The sequence below is a fragment of the Chrysemys picta genome, chromosome 13, assembly GCF_011386835.1.
Source record: "Chrysemys picta bellii isolate R12L10 chromosome 13, ASM1138683v2, whole genome shotgun sequence".
Taxonomy (NCBI): Eukaryota; Metazoa; Chordata; order Testudines; family Emydidae; genus Chrysemys; species Chrysemys picta.
Genome location: NC_088803.1, coordinates 18972508 through 18994722, shown reverse-complemented (window position 1 = coordinate 18994722; position 22215 = coordinate 18972508). Strand labels below are relative to the sequence as shown.

Below are 22215 nucleotides of genomic sequence, written 5' to 3'. Positions count from 1 at the left end.
CTGGGGTGGGGCTGGGGATGACGGGTGGGGGAAGGGGTTCAGTGCTGGGGCAGGCAGTTGGAATGTGCGGGGGGAGGTGAGGGCTCCAGCTAGGGGTGCGGGCTCTGGGGTGGGGCTGGGGATGAGGGGCTTGGGGTGCAGGGGAGGCTCAGGGCTGGGGTAGGGTCTTGGGGTGTTGGGGGGGTGCAGACTCTGGGAGGGAATCATAGAGTCATAGAATATCAGGGTTGGAAGAGACCTCAGGAGGTATCTAGTCCAACCCCCTGCTCAAACGAGGACCAATCCCCAAGCTTGGGTGCAGGACGGGGCTCAGAGCTGGGTCAGGGGTTGGGGTGCAGGAGGGGTTTTGGAGTGCGGGCTCCGGGTTGTGTTTACCTCAGCCAGTTCCAGGGAAAGGGTGACATGTCCCTTGGCTCCTAGGCGGAGGCACAGTCAGGCAGCTCTGCACGCTGTCACCACCCTCAGGTGCCACCCCTGCAGCTCCCATTGGCCGCGGCTCCCAGGCAATGGGAGATGCGGAGCCAGCGCTCGGGGTGGGGGCTGTGCATGGGGCTGCGGCCGTCCCTCCATCTAGGAGCCGAGGGACATGTCGCTGCTTGTGGGGAGACGCGCGGAGCCAGGTAGGGAGCCTGCCAGCCCCATGCCAACCCGAATTTTGACAGCCCAGTCAGCAGTGCTGACCGGAGCCGCCAGGGTCCCTTTTTGAACGGGTGTTCCGGTCGAAAACCGGACACCTGGCAACCCTAGCCAGGATGCTGGCAGCCAGCAGGATTCCTCTACTATTAAAGGTGCAGTACCCAGAAAAGAGAAGGCCGACATCTCAGTCACATGGCTACATGCAGCTTAGTGCACAGTGAGGAAAGTTGGCCGCACACAATTGGAAATCAGCAGCAGCTTTATTATGCAACAAACAACTCGATGCCATGTTAACTCTGGCCCGTCCTTCTGTGACGCTTGGAAAGGCTCCTATGAGAGGGGGAAAAACACAGTAAAAACAATGATCTTCACCTACATATTGATCTTCCAAACTCTCTGTTTCTATCCATCCAGCTTGCAGCTAAACACCCTACACTCATATTAAAATGACCATCGTTTCCACCTGAAAGGACCACGTTTCCTGCCCCTCTAGGGTTACAGGGGTGTACCCAGGGCCGGCACAACCCATTAGGCAACCTAGGCGGTTGCCTTGGGCGCTAACATTTGGGGGGCAGCGACCGCGGCGGCCGGATCTTCGGCTGCCCCCGTTGTCGTCGGTATTTCGGGGGCGGGACCTTCTGCCGCCTGTCGGGGGCGGCATTTCGGGGGCGGGACCTTCCGCCACCTAGGGCAGCAAAAACGCTGGCGGCGCTCCTGGGTGTACCTAGAGCTGTAGTGCACGGCCCGTGTCTGTGGTTACCTCGCTAGTCCTGGAACAGCTCCTCGGGAAACAGCACCTCAGCCCTTCTGGCCTGGAAAAGGAAGAGGAAGGATTAATCATTCAAACACATAAGAGCCCATGTCACCGTGGGGCTGAAGGGCTCCTGCTACTCAGACTGCATCAATGGGTACAGAGACCGGACATAATCTGATCCGCTGCAAAAGGACCTAAGAGGAGAAAAACGTAGGGGAGGCAGAGCATCAGCGCCACCCTGTGGTGAGTGGCTTACATGACTAGTTTCTGCCTTACTTTTTTGGAAGAACAATACAAAGTCCTAATTAAGCGGGAACTGTTTCCTTGCAGTGAGCCCAGGACGAATTCCCACCAGAGGGGCTGCTGCTGGGCTAGGCTTTTAACTTGGACCCTGCCTTCCTTTGCAATCCCCAAGCCTCTTCAAGCGCAGTCAATTAGGACTCCAGGAACAGAGGTGGTTGCTTTGGGTAGGTCTACACTTGGGGCTATTTCGACCCTGCTAGCACGGGTGTAACAGCAGTGTAGATGGTGAGGCCTGGCTAAGGCAAGTAAAGGGACGCTTGAACCCTATGGCTATGCACCCTACATGCCCATGCAGGGCCTCCCGTGTCTACGCTGCTATATTTAGTAGGGTAGAGTCCTGCCCCTTCCCCGCTGCCAGAGCCTTTCCCCACGGCAGTGAGATTCCAGTGGGGAAAGGCTCTGGTGGGGGGAGGCAGTGCGGAATGGCACCGGCAGCTCCCCAAGCTGAGCCTGGCTGCCCTCCCTACCACAGCCTTTCACGTGGAGCTACACGCACCCTACGTGCTGACGTAAGTGTAGACAAGGCCTTTGTGTAATAAAGGACAGTGCAGGATGGAAGAGGGACAGGGTCAGGATTTAAGGATCATGGAAGCTTTTTTTTTTGTTAGCTGCTGTATGGAGATGGCTGCTGTGTTCGTAAAGGGACCCCTGTACCACAGAAATAGCTCAGGGTCTGAGACAGGGTGTCACATTTTTCCTTGTCCTTCTGCACCTCAAAACCATTTTTTTTTAAAAGGCTACTAGTCAAATCCTGCAGTTGGGAGCCCAGTGTGCAGTGCACACAGCCCAGCTACACACCAGGGGTTATTGTAATCAGCGACTGCCCCAAGCCACATCATTCAGCTCTGGCTCCGGATCCAGATCTCAGCGTCCCCAAGTCCACCAGTGCTGGGTTTGGGGTTTCCAGTCTGAGCCCATCTCTCACTGCCATGATCATTTCAAAGCCTCGGCCAGCACCCTCCAGTCACTGATGCTGCAGGGCTAGAGATCCTCAGCTGGTGGGAATTTGCAGAGCTCCATTGCCGTCCATAGCGCTAAGCCAATTAGCACCATCCGAGGAGCTGGTTCTTGGCGTCTGGTACTGACTAGTGAAGGACTAGCTATAGGCATTAGCAGACTGAATCAAAACTTGAGTTCCATCCAGTCCAGGACCCCTTCTCTGACAGCAGCCAGCACCCGGTGGTTCAGAGGAAGCTGTCAGAATCTCACAGTAGCAGCTGTGGAAGAATCTGTCTCCCAGATCGGCTTTCTACAGATCTCTAATAGGCCTTTGTCCTTATTCTCCCCCAAAGCGGAGTGACGTTAGCGCAGGAAGGAACAAAGGTACCTGTTCTAAATAGAGTTCAGCCTGAGAATTAGTCTGAATCCAATATGCCGACAGGCTGAAAAACATGAAGGGCCCAGCCGGCTCTGTAGTGCCCTGCGCTTTCCCAGCCAGCCAGGTCCTTCCTGAAGCCGTTGTTCAGAAAATAGGGGTCTCCTCAGAATCGCCCTGGGCTCATGTGCGCATGGTGGCTGGGGTGGGAGACTCAGTGGGGACAAGAGCCAGAGTCAGTCCAGAGCGACTGTAGGAGAACTACGCTGCGAGCTGGACTGTCCCCGTCCCAGGCAAACCAACAGGCTGCTTTCATGGTTAACGTGGTCTTGCCTCCAGCTTTCCTGTCTTAGTTTTAAGCAATTTTCCCAGCCTCCTGAGAATGTGAATAACTCCCGTAGGCTCGCTGATCACCGGGACCACACTCGCCCGGAACCTACCCCTTGCCATCAGCTCCCTCACTCCGTGCCCATAACTCTCCTCCCACAGTCCAGGGACCAGTTATTTTGCCCTTTGCTGTATTTTGTCTAGAGTCTCCTCTGTAAATGTGTGTGTGTGTGGGAGGGTGGGGGTGGGGGTGGGGGAGGAGTGAGAATTGCCATATGAAAGGTGGCGAGGAGAGAGCTTGTCTTTAGCTCTACAGAGCTTTGATCTCCTTGCTGTGATTCACACCCTTACTGCTGCATAATAGAGGTGAAGGAGGCATGGCCCAGTCTAGTGGCACTAGCCCATTTCAGTCATGAGGACAGAGGTTGCTGTGCTCTGGGTTTATCCTGCCAGCCTGGGGCTGGCCAATCACTGTACTGTTATGTAATAAGGGTCCCCTGTGGAACGCATAATGAGCTAGCCAGGGTCAAAGGTTACTTGGTCCGTCCTCAGCCATGAATTTTAGCAGGCGGATGCTGCTCCTCCCTCTTTTCTCCTCTTTGTGGACTTTGGCGGTGCCCAGCAGTTCGTGTGTTGGGGGATCAACAAGGAAAAAAGAAGTTTAGCAACAGCAGAGAAAGGGGAGCCCTGGATTAGCTTTATTCCAGCTCAATCATCACACTATTAATGATGGAAATGGTCTCTGCTCTGTCCTTTGTAGGGCTCAAAGAACACATTCCCTTCTCCATGGGCCTGGGCCAAAGCCCATTAAAGACAACAGAGAGACTGACTTCCGTGAGCTTTGTTTGGATCAGGCCACCTTGAACAAAGAGGGGTTGGACTCATTTCTGCTTCTCTAGGCTTAGCCTATAACCATCTCACTGTCCACTATTTCCTTTGACTGACGGGCTGGTCTGACCCTCACTCAGATCCCGGAGTAAGGAACTGGATCTGGGGAGTTTGTATCCAATATCCCCCACCTCCTCCCTCTTTGCATCTGAGGGTCTCTCTGATGAGTCCTTGCTGAGGACTGTCAAGTCATATTGCCCAGGCCTGATCTTCTTTGACTAAACACCAGGAAATACGGGCTTCCAGGGCTCCATCTGTGTCTTTGCATTAACCAGGTGTATCTTCCTGCCTCATTTAACTACCAGGCTCCTCTGATCAGCGAAGCTGCAGAAAAGCTTCCTGACTCAGGACACAGAGTAACTCTGCTGCTCAGTGCAGCATCTGCCAACCTGCCAGCCTTGAGGCCCAGCCTGTGATATGGTTCTGCAGATCCTAGGCTCAGTGCAGATCCTGGCAGCTGCGTGGGAATGTGCCTGAAAGCCGCTTTTGTGCGCCACCCCCACCAACTTGGAGGCCATCTGGCCACTGGGCCAGCCCCCAGCATAAAGCAGAGAAGCCTCAGGGATGCCGCAGCCATGCCCCCTCTCCCTTGGAAACACCTCCCTCTCCTGAGGCTGGGAGGAGGGTGGTGTTGGAGCCATTACAACCAGGCCGATGGCGCCCATTACAGAAGAGGATCATCAAACAGTGGATGACCAAAGCATACAGTACAAATTAGACCCCATTGGTGCCATGACAGGGCCTCTGCGTCCCCATTGCCATCTCCTTGACCCACACCCTGGGACCTCTGCTTCCTCACTACACTAACCTAAGGATATTACTTACTTTCACGTACCAAGTCCAGGCCTTCTGATCTGGGTCTGTCTGCCGGCGTGCTGGACAGTGCGCCCTAGGGAATCAACACAACGGTTCTCCTGTCAATGCTTACATTCTCCAGGGCGAACTTTCAGAGGTTCAGCCTCTCAACAAAGAGAGCAGTTTTCAAGACGTCTCACGGGAAATCAAACGCAGTCACAATCTGGGAAATTACCGAGGGACTGATGGCCGAATGCTACGCTATTTCCACTGTTCCAGGGGGATTTCCTCAAAAGTATCTGGATGATTATGGTTTCAACACAATCCCTGCCTTTTACATAAACCCCAGGCCACCCCAATTACAGATCAAGAAATGAGGATGCAAGGTGCCCCAGACATACATATGGGGCACTGCCAGTTGTGAGAACATGGGACTGAGCAACGCTCTGCAATCTCAGTTCAACAAGTCAACAAAACTTACCTCAGCAAAGAAGGCAACTGAGGTGAGCGTGTGCTTCTTCCTGCTCCACTTGGGCCTTGGGCCTAAAATCCTTCCCTCTCTCATGTAGGGCTCTGGAACATAAATACCATGAGTAACAGGGACAGCAAGCTCTACAGAGCAAATCCGTACGGCAGATGGTAGAAAGAATAGCTTATACTATCTATATATCTGTCTATCATTACACGTTAATTCACTTACAGCATCTAGGCCTCCCCATTGTAGCTGAATGGCTCACAGTCAGAAGCTGGGATGTATCTGTTGAGTGGCTGGATTGTAGGATGAGAGTCCATGCATAGGCTCAGGCCAATATCTTCCTATGTCACTGTCCAAAGTCTGGCACTAACATTCATATTCAGGCATCTAAACGAGTGGATTGATTTTCAGAGGAGCTGAACAGCCACGGCTTTGGCAGATTCGAGTGAGGAATTCTTGGTATTCAGCATTTGAGAAAGGTCAGGCCATTTATTTAGGTGCCTGAGTGTGGCATTGCAGCCTCTGTCATGGGTCCTTTACAATGAAGACGGAATCAACATCATCTCGGCACGACAACCAAGTTCAGGATCTAATCGAGCTGTATCATCTCTGTACTGCTGTGCGGCTGCGAAACATTGGGACTGCGCCACTCAGAGTGGGCAAAGCTGGAGGCTTTCCACATAAAATGCCAACGTTGTATATTGGGCATAGAGTGGAACGACTTCATTTGTAAAGCAGATGTTTATGGTCGCTCCGGTCTACAGACTACTGGGGCCATTGTCCGCAGATGGCATCTTATGCTTTTCAGACATGTGGAGAGTATGCCACACGACCAGGCCTGCACAACATACGGCCCGTGGGCCGCATGCGGCCCTTGGGGGCTCACTGTGCGGCCCGTGGGGGGATTCTAAACCCCACACACACAAAGTCCCGAGGCTGGCGTGGCGGCGCTCCTGGGACAGCTCCTGGTGGCGTGCCTACCCGCCGACAGGAGCCAGCAAGGCAGGACATGGGGATGGAGCCCTCGTACGCCGCCGCGCCTCCACGCCCCCCTCCCCCGGCCCCAAGTGGGACACGGAGCCCGCGCGTGCCGCTGCCCCTCCCCACTGCCCCAAGCGGGATACGGGCACGGAGCCCTCGCCCCCCCCCCCCGCCAGCGGGACACAGGGCTCAGCCACTGCCCCCGTCCTGAGCGATTTTTGGCCCACCCTCCCCGTCCCCGGGACTCGTGCCCCGTCCAACCCCCCGCGTTCCTTGATGCCCCCCCGGGACCCTGCCCCATCCACCCCCTTCCCTGTCCCCTGACTGCCCTCCGCCACCCCATCCAACTCCTCTTCTGATTCCCCATCCAACCACCACTTCTCCCTGTCCCCTGACCACCCTTGGAACCCCTGCCCCTGACTGCCTCCCACTGCCCCATCCAACCCCTGCTCTTTCCTGACTGCCCCCCGGGACCCTTGCCCCCATTCAATCCCCCTGTTCCCTGCCATCTGACTGCCCCGACCCCTATCCAGCCCCCCACCACCCCGCTGAACTCCCCTGCCCTCTATCCAGCAGCCCGTCCCTGCTCCCTTACCGTGCTGCCTGGAGGTGGCTGGCGGTGCTACAGCCGCGCTGCTCGGCTGGAGCCGGGCCACGCTGCCACCGCGCAGTGCCTGGAGCACCAGGTCAGTCTGAGCTTGCAGCCCCCCCGCTTCCCGCCAATCAGCTGTTCGTGCAGGAAGCCTGGGAGGGCTGAGAAGCAAGCAGCGGCTTCGCGCTCAGGCCCAGGGAGGCAGGGGGGAGGTGAGCTGGGGCGGGGAGCGGTACCCCTGCGCGCCCCTCCCCCCGGGTTACCTGCTGTGGCGCGGACGGCTCCCCCCACCCCAGCTCACCTCCGCTCCGTCTCCGCCTCCCTGGGCTTGAGTGCGAAGCCGCTGCTTGCTTCTCTGCCCTCCCAGGCTTCCTGTGCGAACAGCTGATTCGCGGGAAGCGGGGAGGGAGGGGGAGAAGCGGGGAGGAGTGTTCAGAGGCGGAGGCGGAGTGGAGGTGAGCTGGGGTCGGGGAGCAGGGCGGAGAGCTGGAGCACCAATGGGGTCGGCTCTTAAGGCGCCACTTTTGGGTAATGTGCTCAGGGGGAGCAGCCGCTCCCTCTGCTCCCCCCTAGCTACGGTCCTGGACACTTCAACTTACCGGTTGTTAAATTTAGAAGCCCTTTTAGAACCGGTCCCGCGCAGGACAACTGGTTCTAAAAGGGCTTCTAAATTTAACAACCGGTTCCCGCGAACCGGCTCCCGCTCACCACTGGAGACTTCCCTTGCCGCTCTCACCCTAGGAGCCAGAGATCTCCCAGCAGGGCTGGTGAGTGCGGCCAGGGAAGGGGGAAGGGTGTGGTGGAGTGAGTGTCTGGGAGGTGTGCGGGGGGTGCTGGGCTGTGAGGGTGTGGAGGGCGCTGGGCAGTGGGGGAGGTTTGTGTGTTTTGGGGTGCTAGGCAGTGGGGGCCTGTTGGGGGGTGCTGGGCAGTGAGGGAGATCTCATAGACTAAGGTCAGAAGGGACCATTATGATCATCTAGTCTGACCTCCCGCATCATGCGGGCCACAAAACCTGACCCACCCATTCCTGGAAGAATTCTCTCCCTTGACTTAGCTGTTGAACTCCCCAAATCATTATTTAAAAACTTCAAGTCGCTGAGAATCCTCCAGCAAGCGACCCCTGCCCCATGCTGCGGAGGAAGGCGAAAAACCTCCAGGGCCTCTGAGAATCTACCCTGGAGGAAAATTCCTTCCCTACCCCAAATATGGCGATCAGCTGAACCCCGAGCATGCGGGCAAGATTCTCTAGCCAGACCGCCTGGAAAAGTTCTCTGTAGTAACTTTTAATATCCCATCATTGACCATTGTTATTGACCTATTGACTAAAATCACTGTATCCCATCAAACCATCCCCTCCATAAACTTATCAAGCTTAATCTTAAAGCCAGAGAGGTCTTTCGCCCCCTCTGTTTCCCTTGGAAGGCTGTTCCAAAACTTCACCCCTCTGATGGTTAGAAACCTTTGTCTAATTTCAAGCCTAAACTTCCCGACGGCCAGTTTATATCCGTTCGTTCTAGTGTCCACTTTAGTACTGAGCTGAAATAATTCCTCTCCCTCCCTGGTATTTATCCCTCTGATATATTTAAAGAGAGCAATCATATCCCCCATCAGCCTTCTTTTGGTTAAGGTAAACAAACCGAGCTCCTCGAGTCTCCTTTCATACGGCAGATTTTCCATTCCTCGGATCATGCTAGTGGCCCTTCTCTGTACCCGTTCCAGTTTGATTTCATCCTTTTTAAACATGGGAGACCAGAACTGCACACAGTACTCCAAATGAGGTCTCACCAGTGCCTTGTATAACGGAACCAGCACCTCCTTATCCCTACTAGAAATACCTCGCCTAATGCATCCCAAGACCGCATTAGCTTTTTTCATGGCCACGTCACATTGCCGACTCATAGTCATCCTGCGATCAACCAGGACTCCGAGGTCCTTCTCCTCTTCCGTTACATCCAACTGATGCGTCCCCAGCTTATAACTATAATTCTTTTTAGTTATCCCTAAATGCATAACCTTACACTTCTGACTATTAAATTTCATCTTATTACTATTACTCCAGTTTACAAGGTCATCCAAATCTCCCTGCAGGATATCCCGATCCTTCTCCAAATTGGCAATACCTCCCAACTTTGTGTCATCCGCAAACTTTATCAGCCCACTCCTACATTTGGTTCCGAGGTCAGTAATGAATAGATTAAATAAAATCGGACCCAAAACCGAACCTTGAGGAACTCCACTGGTAACCTCCCTCCAACCTGACAGTTCACCTTTTAGTACGACCCGCTGCAGTCTCCCCTTTAACCAGTTCCTTATCCACCTATGGATTTTCATATCGATCCCCATCTTTTCCAATTTAACCAATAATTCCTCATGCGATACCGTATCAAACGCTTTACTGAAATCGAGGTATATTAGATCCACCGCATTTCCTTTATCTAAAAAATCTGTTTCTCAAAGAAGGAGATCAGGTTGGTTTGGCACAATCTACCTTTCGTAAAACCGTGTTGTAATTTGTCCCAATTGGCATTGACCTCAAGGTCCTTAACTACTTTCTCCTTCAAAATTTTTTCCAAGACTTTGCATATTACAGATGTTAGACTAACAGGCCTGTAGTTACCTGGGTCACTTTTTTTCCCCTTCTTGAAAATAGGAACCAGATTAGCTGTTCTCCAGTCAAACGGTACCACCCCCGAGTTTATGGATTCATTAAAAATTATCGCTAACGGTCTTGCAATTTCCCGCGCCAGTTCTTTTAATATTCTCGGATGAAGATCATCCGGTCCGCTCGATTCAGTCCCGTTAAGCTGTTCAAGTTTGGCTTCTACCTCGGATACGGTAATGTCAATCCCCACTTCTTTATTCCCATCCGTCTCGCTTCTCCTATTCCTCAGCCTTTTATTAGCCTCATTAAATACCGATGCAAAATATTCATTTAGATATTGTGCCATGCCTAGTTTATCCTTAATCTCCACTCCATCTACAGTCTTAAGCGGTCCCACTTCTTCTTTCTTTGTTTTCTTCCTATTTATATGGCTATAAAAGCTCTTACTATTGGTTTTAATTCCCCTCACAAGGTCCAACTCTACTCGGCTTTTGGCTTTTCTCACTCCATCTCTACATGCTCTGACCTCAATAAGGTAGGTTTCTTTGCTGATCCCCCCCTCTTCCACTCCCTGTACGCTTCCTGTTTTTTCTTAATGACCCCTCTGAGATGCTTGCTCATCCAGCTCGGTCTAAATCTCCTGCCTACGAACCGTTTTCCCTTTCTTGGGATACACGCCTCTGACAGCTCCTGCAACTTCAACTTGAAATAATCCCAGGCGCCTTCCGCCTTTAGATCCCTAAATATGTTAGTCCAATCCACTTCCCTAACCAGTCTCCTTAATTTATTAAAATTAGCCCTTTGGAAATCGCAAACCTTAGTCTCTGATTTAATTCTGTTAATCTTTCCATTTAGTTTAAATGGAATTAGCTCAAGATCACTTGAGCCAAGGTTGTCCCCTACAACCATTTCCTCAACGAGGTCCTCACTACTCACCAGCACCAAATCTAAAATGGCAGCCCCCCTCGTCGGTTCAGCAACTGCTTGATGAAGGAATTCATCAGCTATTACGTCTAGGAAAATCTGAGCCCTATTATTGTTACTAGCATTTGTTCCCCAATCTATATCTGGGAAGTTAAAGTCTCCCATGATTACATAGTTCCTATTAGTATTTACTTCCCTAAAAACGTTAATGAGTTCTCTGTCCATATCCAGGCTAGATCCCGGCGGTCTATAGCACACCCCAAGCACTATCCCAGGGGAGGCTCTAGTAGTTCTTTTACCCAATGTGAGTAATGCCCAGACAGACTCCGTCTTATCCATTCCACCGCTTATTATTTCTTTACAGTTTACCTCATTATTGACATACAATGCTACTCCCCCACCTTTACCTTTGATCCGGTCTTTCCTAAACAGCACATACCCTTCCATACCTGTACTCCAGTCATGACTACTGTTCCTTTCACCCCTTTACTGCCCTTCTCTAGGAACAGGCAGAATCCCACTGAAGATGATCTGAGCCTCGAATTCCTTAAGCGTCTTCCCCAGCCTGGCATAATCTCCCTTGATTCTCTCTAGCGAGAACCTAGCCGTGTCATTTGTTCCTACGTGAAGGATGATCAAGGGGTTCTTACCTGCTCCTTTTAGGATCCTTTTCAGCCGCAAGTCCACATCCCGTATCTTAGCGCCCGGGAGACTGCACATCCTTCTGTTCTCTGGGTCCGCCCTGGTTACAGGCCTGTCCAACCTCCTCAGTAAGGAGTCCCCAATCACGTACACCTGCCTTTGCCTGGTGGCAGTGCGATCTACTAATCTATCCCCTGTTCCCTCTAGTTGCAACCCCTGTCCATTCCTATTTTCCCTTATAGTCCCCCTTACGTCATCCTGTATCCTCCCAGGGCCCAGAATTGGTGCTGTCTCCATCAACTCCTCCCCTCTTTCTATGGGACTAGCAGCTAGTTTCTTTTTCCTCACCCTGCCCCCTTCAGTTACCACCTGCTGCACCCCTTCCTCGTTCTCCAAACACCCAAACCTGTTCCTGAGCTCTATTTCTCCTTCACTGGCCCTCCTTTTCCTTTGCCTGCTTCTCACAGTCGCATGCTTCCACTGCCCTTGTTCTCCCCCCGGCATTCCCCCCTCACAGGTCTTAGCCCCTGCTACCACCTGTACCCCTGAGCATTCCCCTTCAGCCCCCACTTGCCTTTGCTCCATCAGGTGCGCGAACCCCCTTCTAAACTCTATCAGGGTATCTACCTGCATCTCCAAGCCTCGGATCTTTTCTTCCAGCAGTTCTATTAGGCGGCATTTCATGCACACATACCTCTGTTCAGGTACCGCTGCTAGGACCATGTACATACCGCAGCTGCCGCATGCAATCATCTGCCTTGTGTCACCTGCGGCTTGGCTCATGGCTGCTGTTGCCTGGGCCCGCCTGCTCAGCTGTGCCCTCTGCACCTGGGGAAACACAGCAGACAGGGCACCACGCCCTCCTGCCTCCCCTTCCACCTCCTCCAATGGAACTCCCACTCAAACTCCCCTGTTAGCAGCCCTGTTCGCTGCTCGCAGCTGTTGCCGCTGCCTGGCTGGGTGGCTGCTTTTATAGGCCCTCTCCTCAGCCAAGCTCCGCCCCCTAATCAGGTCTCAGCTGCCCGCCCAGCACGCTGCCCCTACAGGCCTCTACACATACAAGCAATACAAAGACAGACGCAAATACAGGTACCTTCTCCTCCAATGGAACTCCCACTCAAGGATCTGTGTGTGTCAGGGCACTGGGGGTCTGTGTGGGGCATTGTTTAGTTGTGGTGGTGGGGCTGTGGGGAAGGGCCCTGGGAGGGAGGGAGGAGAAATCTGTGTGTATTGGGAAACTAGCAAGTGGGGGGTTCTATGTGGGGTGCTGATGTGTATTAAGAGTTACCAGCTGGATTGAGGACTGATAGATTTGGACAGAGTTTATATTGAATGGGCAAATGAAAAAGATCGCAGGGAAAAACAGTCAGGTTAGTTTAGCAGTCTTTGACATTTCGACCAATAAAGAAATTAAAATGCATTTGTAATTACATATCTTATTCTTGGCTGATAATCATTTATTGATATTTTTTAGGAAAATTTTCCATTTAAAACACAAACTTTTGTTTTTCTTTTTTTACTTATGATGTCTCTATCTGAAAACCCATATAAATTGACACAAATTGCAAATTAAAACTTTTTAAATGTATAAGCGTTTTACTCACTTGGGCGCATTTGCCTCATGGCACACAAATTTGAACTCTGCTTCAAAAATTTGCACAGAAGAAATTTTTCTTTTACTTTAATTATACTATCTTAGGAGCCCGCTATAACATAGTACCAAGGTTCAATACAAAGTCATATAAAAGTTATACCAAAATGCATAATGCAGAGATTTATCTACAACTGCATTGATTGACTGCTGTGTGCAGTAATATAGTGACCCCTGGACCTACAGGCTTCCACACACCATCAGTGCCTTGAAAATTTGCTGTTCTCTACTAAGGTTTTTCGCTAAACTGGCTGCTTTAATTATTTTTTCATTTGGGCTTAATTTGGCGAGATTGGGATGCTTAGTTTCAAAGTGCCACCGAAGGTTGTATTCTTTCGGAACGGCTAACGTTTCGCGACACACGAGGCACAGTATTTTGTCTTTGGAAATAGTACATAAGTATTTATTCATCCATTCAGTGTTGAAAACTCTGTGCTCTATTCTATTTTTCTCTTTTTCTTTTCACTCATGGTATCCATTATGAAGCTCAAGATTTTGTTGAATAAATTCACACACAAGGGAAACACTCACAGTCACACACAAAGAGAAGAGATATCTCACGGTGCATGGCACACTAGCAAGGCACTGATGGTGCGTGGAAGCCTGTAGGTCCAGGGGTCACTATATTACTGCACACAGCAGTCAATCAATGCAGTTGTAGATAAATCTCTGCATTATGCATTTTGGTATAACTTTTATATGACTTTGTATTGAACCTTGGTACTATGTTATAGCGGGCTCCTAAGATAGTATAATTAAAGTAAAAGAAAAATTTCTTCTGTGCAAATTTTTGAAGCAGAGTTCAAATTTGTGTGCCATGAGGCAAATGCGCCCAAGTGAGTAAAACGCTTATACATTTAAAAAGTTTTAATTTGCAATTTGTGTCAATTTATATGGGTTTTCAGATAGAGACATCATAAGTAAAAAAAGAAAAACAAAAGTTTGTGTTTTAAATGGAAAATTTTCCTAAAAAATATCAATAAATGATTATCAGCCAAGAATAAGATATGTAATTACAAATGCATTTTAATTTCTTTATTGATTGAAATGTCAAAGACTGCTAAACTAACCTGACTGTTTTTCCCTGCGATCTTTTTCATTTGCCCATTCAATATAAACTCTGTCCAAATCTATCAGTCCTCAGTCCAGCTGGTAACTCTTAATACACATCAGCATCCCACATCACATCAGCACATCTTAATACACATCAGCACCCCACTCGCTAGTTTCCCAATACACACAGATTTCTCCTCCCTCTCTCCCAGGGCCCTTCCCCACAGCCCCACCACCACAACTAAACAATGCCCCATACAGACCCCCAGTGCCCTGACACACACAGATCTCCCTCACTGCCCAGCACCCCCCAACAGGCCCCCACTGCCTAGCACCCCAAAACACACAAACCTCCCTCACTGCCCAGCGCCCTCCACACCCTCACAGCCCAGCACCCCCCGCACACCTCCCAGACACTCACTCCACCACACCCTTCCCCCTTCCCTGGCCGCACTCACCAGCCCTGCTCGGAGGTCTCTGACTCCTAGGGTGAGAGCGGCAAGGGGAGTCTCCAGTGGTGAGCGGGAGCCGGTTTGCGGGAACCGGTTGTTAAATTTAGAAGCCCTTTTAGAACCAGTTGTCCTGCGCGGAACAGGTTCTAAAAGGGCTTCTAAATTTAACAACCGGTAAGTTGAAGTGACCAGGACCGTAGCTAGGGGGGAGCAGAGGGAGCGGCTGCTCCCCCTGAGCACATTATCCAAAAGTGGCGCCTTAGGAGCCGACCCCATGGGTGCTCCAGCTCTCCGCCCCGCTCCCCGGCCCCAGCTCACCTCCGCTCCGCCTCCGCCTCTGAACACTCCTCCCCGCTTCTCCCCCTCCCCCCCCGCTTCCCGCGAATCAGCTGTTCGCGCGGGAAGCCTGGGAGGGCAGAGAAGCAAGCAGCGGCTTCGTGCTCAAGCCCAGGGAGGCGGAGATGGAGCGGAGGTGAGCTGGGGTGGGGGGAGCCGTCCGCGCCACAGCAGGTAACCCAGGGGGAGGGGCGCGCAGGGGTACCGCTCCCCGCCCCAGCTCACCTCCGCTCCGCCTCCCTGGGCCTGAACGCGAAGGTGCCGCTTGCTTCTCAGCCCTCCCAGGCTTCCTGCGCGAACAGCTGATTGGCGGGAAGCGGGGGGGCTGCAAGCTCAGACTGACCTGGTGCTCCAGGCACTGCGCGGTGGCAGCGTGGCCCGGCTCCAGCCGAGCGGCGTGGCTGTAGCACCGCCAGCCACCTCCAGGCAGCGCGGTAAGGGAGCAGGGAGGGGATGTTGGATAGAGGGCAGGGGAGTTCAGCGGGGTGGTGGGGGGCTGGATAGTGGTCGGGGCAGTCCGATGGCAGGGAACAGGGGGATTGAATGGGGGCAAGGGTCCCGGGGGGCAGTCAGGAAGGAGCAGGGGTTGGATGGGGCGGTGGGAGGCAGTCAGGGGCAGGGGTTCCAAGGGTGGTTGGATGGGGAATCAGGAGAGGAGTTGGATGGGGCGGTGGAGGGCAGTCACGGGACAGGGAAGGGGGTGGATGGGGAGGGGTCCTGGGGGGGGCATCAAGGAACGCGGGGGGTTGCATGGGGTAGGAGTCCCGGGGGGGGTGGGCCAAAAAGCGCTCAGGACGGGGGCGGTGGCAGAGCCCTGTGTCCTGCTGGTGGGGGGGCGAGGGCTCTCTGCCTGTGTCCCGCTTGGGGCAGTGGGGAGGGAAGGCGGCGCGCGCGGGCTCCGTGTCCCGCTTGGGGCCGGGGGGGGGGAGATGGAGGCGCGGCGGCGCGCGAGGGCTCCATCCCCGTGTCCCGCTTGGGGCGGGGGCGGGTGGAGGTGCGGTGGCGCGTAAGGGCTCCATCCCCGTGTCCCGCTTGGGGAAGGGGGGGGGTTTGAAGGCGTGGCGGCGCGCGAGGGCTCCATCCCCGTGTCCCGCTTGGAGCGGGGGCGGGTGGAGGTGCGGTGGCGCGTGAGGGCTCCATCCCCGTGTCCCGCTTGGGGCAGTGGGGGGGGTTTTGAAGGCATGGTGGCGCACGAGGGCTCCATCCCCGTGTCCCTCTTGGGGCGGGGAGGGGGTGGAGGCGCGGCGGTGCGCGAGGGCTCCATCCCTGTGTCCCGCTTGGGGCGGGGGGGGTGGAGGCGCAGCGGCGCGCGAGGGCTACATCCCCGTGTCCCGCTTGGGGCGAGGGCGGGTGGAGGCGCGGCGGCACGCGAGGGCTCCATCCCCGTGTCCCGCTTGGGGCGGGGGCGGGTGGAGGGGCGGCGGCGCGCGAGGGCTCCATCCCCGTGTCTCGCTTGGGGCCGGGGTAGGTGGAGGCGCGGCGGCGCGCGAGGGCTCCATCCCCGTGTCCCGCGTGGGGCGGGGGCAGGTGGAGGCGCGGCGGCGCGCGAGGGCTCCATCCCCGTGTCCCGCTTGGGGTGGGGGAGGGGGCCAGCAGTGCGCGAGGGCTCCGTGCCCGTGTCCTGCTTGGGGAAGGTGGGCCGGTGGCGTGCGAGGGCGCAAAAATATCCTTGCGCCGGCGCCGGCATTGGGTCGGGGGGGGCGCCTGAAAGCCCCGCCACCGCAGCTCTGATTGGGCTGGACTCAGCCGCCCGCATTGCTGGCTCCTGTCGACGGGCAGGCACGCCACCGCGGGCTGTATGTTGTGCAGGCCTGCTATATGGCATGAACCTGTTAGTCCCTTGTAGATTAGTCCACACTGCATCTACTTCTGCTGTCAAACCTTCTCGTGGCTCCATAGCATGAGAGGGCTAATGCACAGATTCCATCTCTTCCTACAAGGTCACAAAGAATGTATCAGAGATCGGAGGCTAATCAGTAGAAAGGGAAAAGGTCAATAATGCCGTGGCTGATGTAATGAACAAGCTGTCTTGCAACTCATCCTGTTATGGAAGGAAGACAGAGACGTGAGAGAAATGAGGTTGCAAGGTGCCCCAGACATATATATGGGGCACTGCTAGTTGTGAGAATATGGGACTGAGCAACGCTCTGCAATCTCAGTTCAACAAGTCAACAAAACTTACCTCAGCAAAGAAGGCAACTGAGGTGAGCGTGTGCTTCTTCCTGTCCCACTTGGGCCTTGGGCCTGAAATCCTTCTCTCTCTCATGTGGGCCTCTGGAACATAAATACCCATGAGTAACAGGGACAGCAAGCTCTACAGAGCAAATCCCTACGGCAGATGGTAGAAAGAATAGCTTATACTAATCTATCTGTCTATCTATCATTACATGTTAATTCACTTACAGCATCTAGGCCTCCTCATTGTAACTGAATGGCTCACAGTCAGAAGCTGGAATGTATCTGTTGAGGGGCTGGATTGTAGGATGAGAGTCCATGCATAGGCTCAGGCCAATGTCTTCCCATGTCACTGTCCAAAGTCTGGCACTAACGTTCATATTCAGGCATCTAAACGAGTGGATTGATTTTCAGAGGAGCTGAACAGCCACGGCTTCGGCAGATTCGAGTGAGGAGTTCTTGGTATTCAGCATTTGAGAAAGGTCAGGCCATTTATTTAGGTGCCTGAGTGTGGCATTGCAGCCTCTGTCATGGGTCGTTTACAATGAAGACGGAATCAACATCATCTCGGCACGACAACCAAGTTCAGGATCTAATCGAGCTGTATCCTCTCTGTACTGCTGTACGGCTGCGAAACATTGGGACTGCGCCACTCAGAGTGGGCAAAGCTGGAGGCTTTCCACATAAAATGCCAACGTTGTATATTGGGCATAGAGTGGAACGACTTCATTTGTAAAGCAGATGTTTATGGTCGCTCCGGTCTACAGACTACTGGGGCCATTGTCCGCAGATGGCGTCTTATGTTTTTCGGACATGTCGTGAGTATGCCACAAGAGGTTCCGGCGAACGCCGTTCTTTGAGTGGCTCGTAACATCCGAGAGACAATTCCACCAATCAAGGGATGCAGGCAGCCCAAAGGCAGGCCCCCTATTACATGGGTGCCTCAAGTCTATTCCGACGTTGGGCTCTCGGCCCGTCAAGCACAGGAACGGATCAATGGTGAACAATTGCTACGGCCGACCGTTCGGCTAAGCGTTGAAGAAGAAGTATGGATTTAGGTACTTAACTTTTGACATCCATGTTTGAAAGTGCTGGCCCAAGTGTCTAAAGAAAAGTGAGATTATATAATGTCAATGGATGGAGCAATGAAGGGTTTTATTTAACTGTCCAAGGGGAACTAGAGGCCTGGATCATACGAACAGCCATATTGGATCAGACCAGTGGTCCATCTAGCCCAGCATTCCATCTTCTGACAGTGGCCAGTGCCAGATGCTTCCAAAGGAATGAACAGAACAGGGCAATTTATCAAGTGATCCATCCCCATCATCCAGTCCCAGGTTGAGGGACACTGTGACAGGGAGCTGAGCAGGAGCTGCTGAGCCAGCCCTCGGTCACTCCGGTTCCAATTAAGGGAGATGAATTGGAGCTGATTAGACCACCTGGCCCTAATTGGGGAAGTAGAGACAGCTGCTGCCTAATTAGGCTGGGGCTGTATAAAAGCCTCAGGGGAAGGAAGCCAGGAGAGGAGCAGGAAGAAAGGGAAAAGGCAGGAAGTGGAAGCAGGGAGGTAGCTCTCCTCTCCCTCCTGCCTGTAGGTAAAGGGCTACTTGTATGGTGAAAAGGTGGTGAGAGCACAACGTGTAAATAAACTGCACCAGAGGTTACTGAAGTGACTTTATCAGCCCAACAGGGTTAGGAGCCAACAGGGTCCTGCAGCACCTTGTTACAGACACCCAGAGCATAGGGTTGTGTGCCTGACCATCTTAGCTAATAGATTCATCAGTGGCTATCTTCCATGAATGTATCTAGTGGTTTTTGAACCCAGTTATACCTTTGACCTTCACAACATCCCCTGGCAACAAGTTCCACGGGTTGACTGTGCGTTGTGTGAAGATGTACTGCCTTATGTTTGTTTTAAACTTGCTGCCTATTAATTTCATTTATTCCAAATATTTACTAAATTTCAATTGGTATTCTGTTGCTTAACAGTGTGATTAAAACTGTGATTAATCATGATTAATTATTTTAATCGCAATTAATTTGTTTCAGGTAATCGCGTGACTTAACTGCGATTAATCGACATCCCTAATTTTGGTAATTTATTAAAAAAATGTGTCAGCAAATAATGGAAAATGGTGTGATTATATTGTGTTATTTTGACAAATACAATATGCAGAATTTTACAGAATTTTTAATTTTTTGGTGCAGAATTCCCTCAGTTGTACATGGAAGCTGCGTTACTTTCTACTTATCAACACTGAATTTCATCTGCCATTTTGTTGCCCAGTCATCCAGTTTGGGGAGATCCCTCTGCAACTCTTCACAGACAGCTTTGAACTTAGCTATCATGTAGGATACGTGTCTAGAGAAAGGTCAGTTTATGTAAGATAAGAGGCTTGTGAAGGAGAATTATCCCTATTTGGGCTGGATTGCATAGAACCAGAGAGGATGGAGAGGAGCTGGATAAATACCTGGAGAAGGATGAGGGGACCAAAGCACAAGTTTGCAGATCAGCTAGCGAACATACCATATGGCATGAACCTGTTAGTCCCTCGTAGATTCGTCCACACTGCATCTACTTCTGCTGTCAAACCTTCTTGTGGCTCCATAGCATGAGAGGGCTAATGCACAGATTCCGTCTCTTCCTACAAGGTCACAAAGAATGTATCAGAGATCGGAGGCTAATCAGAAGAAAGGGATGTAATGAACCAGCTATCTTGCAACTCGTCCCATTATGGAAGGAAGACAGAGACGTGAGAGCAAAGGCCCTTGGTTTTACACTAACAGTCTTGTCACCTTTTTGTTTAGCTGGAGCCAGTAGCCGTCATTCTGCTGAATACTGGGGTCACTTAAACTCATCGCCAGTTGCCTACATCTCATGGGGAACAATGCAGGTAATTACCACAGGATCATGCAGGCACTGGCTTCGGGGCTGGAGTGGTGGCTCAGCTGACCTCCTCCAGTCACCAACTTCTCTGTGGGAACTCAGGGCCCTCCTGAGTCCCATCGGTGGTTTTGGGAAGGGTCCGGGCCACCCAAGAGATCTCTGTCAGGAGCATTTTCCCTCTCCTCCTGGCCAGTCAAGCAGCAGAGCAGGTTCCTGAATCTAGCTCCTAGGGTCTGACGTGACTGGTTTCTGCCACCATCCCGAACTTGCTGAATGGCCCGTGAGATACTGACATGGACAGAGAAATCCGGATCTTGCTGCAGGCCACTGAGAGCTGAGACAGAGAGAGGAAGCTCAGGTCAAAACACATATCGTATTAGCATGCCCTAGCACCTGTACCATGGGCCTCTGTATCTTCCACAGGGGCGGCTCTATGTTTTTTGCCACCCCAAGCACGGCAGTCAGGTGGCCTTTGGTGGCATGCCTGCGGGCGGTCCGCTGGTCACGTGGATTCAGCGGCGTTTCTGTTGGTGATCTGCTGGTCCCGCGCCTTCAGTGTACCTGCCGCCGAATTGCCGCCGAAGCTGCGGGACCGGCGGTCCTCCCGCAGGCATGCAGCCGAAGGCTGCCTGACTGCCGCCCTCACGGCGACCGGCACACCGCCCCCCGTGGCTTGCCGACCCAGGTACGCACTTGCTGCGCTGGGGCCTGGAGCCACCCCTGATCTTCCACAGCAACTAACTCCTCCCAGATGCTCTGGACCCACCAGGGCTATCAGTGTCATCGCCATCTGATAACCCCTTAAGTCCTCAGTGACATCTGCCCTTGGCAGCACCATCTTCCACTGCATTCTGGGGCATCCACCTCCTTAGCACCATCTCCCTGACACATGCCAGGGCCTCTCACCCTGCCTGGCATTTACTTTCTCCTTGTAAAACCTTCTGGCACCTGGAGATGGAAGTGACGCCTGACATCAGAGAAAACAAAGCTGGGACTGATGTCCAGGCTCTCTCAACAGCTACCTCTGGCCACGTCTAAATTGAACTCAATGCAGCAGCATGGCGGGGGAGTTGCACTTTTTCCTAGACTGGTTCACAAGTGGGAGGGATAGCTCAGTGGTTCGAGCATTGACCTGCTAAACCCAGGTTGTGAGTTCAATTCTTGAGGGGGCCATTTAGGGAACTGGGGTTTAAAAAACAAACAAACACTATCTGGGGATTGGTCCTGCTTTGAGCAGGGGGTTGGATTAGATGATCTCCTGAGGTCCCTTCCAACCCTGATATTCTACAAGGAGCATGAGCTCTCCTTCCATATGCAAACACAGCCATGTGGCAACTACTTACACTGAAGTATCAGCTCCTTCTCTTGCCTGACCATGGCGGGCTCTGAGCTTCGAACAGTGCAACCTGGAACGTACAATGGAAATGAATCTTGCAGGAGTTTTCACTTCCCCTGGGGCTACCTTTTAAAAAATGTCAGTCTTTCCAACAAGCAAAACAGCTTTCAAGTGGTCCCTGGGATAATCAGACAAGTCCACAAGCTCCAAGACAGAGAGGCTCATGTCTTGGAAGATACAGAGAGCCTGATTGCCAATGGCTATGGTATTGCTGCAGTCCCACAGGGATTCCAGTGGGTGGAGCTGGAGGGTAGGGTTGTAATTTGCTCCAGGCCTTTTGATATAATCCCCAGCCCAACTGCCTCAAGGGCAGGAAATCTAGACACTAGGATCCCAGGGGGTTAATTCTTGCTGCTAGTGCCCTCCAAGCAGAACACAGGACAACCTCTCAGATAGAAGTTGCTTAAGAAAAGTAGTGGTTACCGATAAAGATGGCTGCTGCCCGTTGTATTGGAGCCTGGGGGCTTTGGAGGTGATCCAGACATTGGAGCAAGATGTCAGATACGTTCTTGAGCTTCAGCACCTAGGAATAGAAACCAAAGAAGCTTCTTGTTGCTGGGGCTGCAGGGTGAGGAGAAGAGAGATTTCATCTGCTTGGCTTGGAGGGGTGGGAAGAATGCAGCTCCCATCTCCATGTATCCTGGGGGCGACCATCTACATGCCAGGCAGTCATTAAATGACCATTTCAAAGTGTCACCAGACACATTGCTGGTGTCTGAGCTGCTGGCACTGCAGGGCTGGAGCCTGGCACTAGAGAACACTGAAGCCCGGTTGTATGGGCTTCATCTGGGGAGGACATTAGAGAGGGTGCAGAGCATAAGAAATACGGTGCAGAAGTGGCCAATGGGCTGGGGTAAGGTGAAAAATGGGGACATACAGTTTCCTGCAGGATTCAGAAGGCATTTTTGCCATCAACTGATTCTTTATGTTCTGAGCTTTCACCTCCGTACTGAACTCCAGGCCAGGTCTGGCTGTTCAGATCTGACAGGCACTGGGAAGAGTGGGGGAGCTGGGTGCTTCTAAGAGGAAGC

At 52.6% G+C, this 22215-nt stretch overlaps 1 long non-coding RNA gene across 1 annotated transcript; it reads right to left on the bottom strand.

The window, feature by feature from the left end:
- Positions 1–886: 886 nt before the first annotated feature.
- On the bottom strand, positions 887–21195 carry LOC135975282 (uncharacterized). The gene is made up of 7 exons (XR_010592213.1): positions 21132–21195; positions 19373–20122; positions 5719–18005; positions 5500–5591; positions 5049–5112; positions 1397–1448; positions 887–966 (listed from the first exon to the last, which is right to left on the bottom strand). It is a non-coding gene; the product is annotated as an uncharacterized LOC135975282 (long non-coding RNA).
- Between the last annotated feature and the right edge of the window lie 1020 nt (positions 21196–22215).